This window comes from Dioscorea cayenensis, unplaced genomic scaffold (assembly GCF_009730915.1).
Source record: "Dioscorea cayenensis subsp. rotundata cultivar TDr96_F1 unplaced genomic scaffold, TDr96_F1_v2_PseudoChromosome.rev07_lg8_w22 25.fasta BLBR01000897.1, whole genome shotgun sequence".
NCBI classification, from domain to species: Eukaryota; Viridiplantae; Streptophyta; class Magnoliopsida; order Dioscoreales; family Dioscoreaceae; genus Dioscorea; species Dioscorea cayenensis.
The window spans coordinates 57,043-59,058 of record NW_024087288.1 but is presented as its reverse complement, the minus strand read 5'-3'; the positions used below and the strand labels follow the sequence as shown (position 1 = coordinate 59,058).

Below are 2,016 nucleotides of genomic sequence, written 5' to 3'. Positions count from 1 at the left end.
TTTTGGAAGAAAGTGTATGGCATGACGTTGATACTTGCCCCTGAATCCGCCAATGCCATTTCCTCACCTAAGTTGCCGATGTTACACGGAATGATGAAGCTTCCCGAGTCTTTCTTCTTGTTCGGCATGTTCTTTTGCAGCACCGTCGAGCATGAAGCATCTAGCACCACTGAAGCACTCTCCTCCAAGTTCCTCTTGTTAGTCAACAAGTCTTTCAGGAACTTCACATACTTAGGCATTTGAGCTAATGCCTCTACAAAAGGAATGTTGATGTGGAGTTGCTTGAATAAACTCAGGAACTTCTTATACTGTTCATCCCCTTGGTCATTCTTCAATCTAGAGGGATAAGGGATTCTTGGCTTAAAAGGTGGGGATGCCACCTCTTTCTCTTTCTTTGCTCCCTCCTCAACCTCTACAGCCTCGGGTGCGTGTTCTTTCGGCTTCTCACTCGGAAGCCTCCCTTCAACCTCACGACCACTTCTCAAAGTGATCTCCTTCAAATGTTCTCTAGGGTTGGTTTCCGTATTGCTTGGTAAACTTCCATGTGGCCTTTCGGAGAGAGACTTCACAATTTGCCCCACCTGATTTTCAAGGTTGTGCAAAGAGGCGGTGTGGTTGCGAAGTGTAGCCTCGACTGATTCAAACCGTGTATTTGCAGATTGAACAAATCTAGCCAAGTGCTTCTCTAAATCCGTCATTCGGGTTTCCAAGCCTGAAATTCTGTTTTCCACTTGAGGGGCTTGTTGTTGTTGTTGGAAACCCGGTGGCCCCATGGCCTTTTGTGGTCCTTGATTACTCCATGAAAAGTTGGTGTGATTCTTCCAATCTGAATTGTAAGTATTGCTATATGGGTTCCCTTGAGGTCTCATTCCATTACCTACAAAGTCAACGTTTTCCACTGAAGAAACATCACCAATAGAGATCGGGCAATCGGAGGGAGCATGTCCTCCACCACAACCGGTGCAATTGGTCACGGCCGCAACTCTATTCGAAGCTATGAGATCTAGCTTCTTACTCAGACTCTCTACTTGTGCCGCCAATGAGGTTATCGCATCAATTTCATGGAGACCGGCCACCTTTTTCTTCTCCCTAGCATTCCATTGGTAACTATTTAACCCTATTTCCTCAATTAATTGACGAGCCTCATCGGGGGCTTTGCTACCTAAGGTACCTCCTGCTGCCGCATCCAAGAGTTGCCTTGTACTCAGGTTCAAACCATTGTAGAAGGTTTGAACAATCATCCACTCCGGAAATCCGTGTTGCGGACACTTTCTCAGGAGCTCCTTGAACTTTTCCCATGTCTCGAATAGAGACTCCAATTCCAACTGAACAAAAGACGAGATCTCATTCCTAAGCTTTGCTGATTTTTCGGGAGGAAAGTAACGGGCTAGAAAAGCTTCTACCATCTCCTCCCATGTAGAGATTGATGCTCTAGGTAATGAGTGTAGGCACTACTTCGCTCTCCCTTTCAAGGAAAATGGGAAGGCTCTCAATTTGATGGCATCATCCGTAACCCCATTTATCTTCAGCATGTCGCACACCTCGAGAAAGCTCTCTATATGACTATTTGGATCTTCATCGGCCAAACCGTTGAATTGTGCGAATTGCTGTAGCATATGGATGAATGCCGGCTTTAGCTCGAATTTCTAAGCTGCAATCGGGGGACGCACAATACTCGATTGTGTTCCCAATACTGAAGGTCTGGTATAGTCGGATCGTGTTCGCTGTTGCTCATTCTGTTCTGCCATGTTTTCAGATTCCTCTCCTTCCAAATCAGCTGAATTATGCTGTTCTTGCACAGGTTCTTTCCCTTTTCTTCTAAGTGTACGTTCAAGCTCAGGGTCTCCTTCAATCAATATTGATGGATTCCCTCGGGTCATAACCTGGAGCTGCACCAAAAAGAAAGAACAAGAAAATCAGAACGATGAAAGAATAAGAAGATATGAAATAGAATATGTGGTGAAATAGCTAAGAAAACAAAGTGCAAAGTATCTCTAAACGCCTATTCCCCGGCAA

At 45.1% G+C, this 2,016-nt stretch overlaps 1 non-coding gene across 1 annotated transcript; it reads left to right on the top strand.

Annotated features, from left to right (window-relative positions):
• The first annotated feature begins 1,251 nt into the window (after positions 1 to 1,251).
• On the top strand, positions 1,252 to 1,358 carry LOC120255225. Its single transcript, XR_005534929.1, has one exon. It is a non-coding gene; the product is annotated as a small nucleolar RNA R71 (small nucleolar RNA).
• The last annotated feature ends 658 nt before the right edge of the window (positions 1,359 to 2,016 follow it).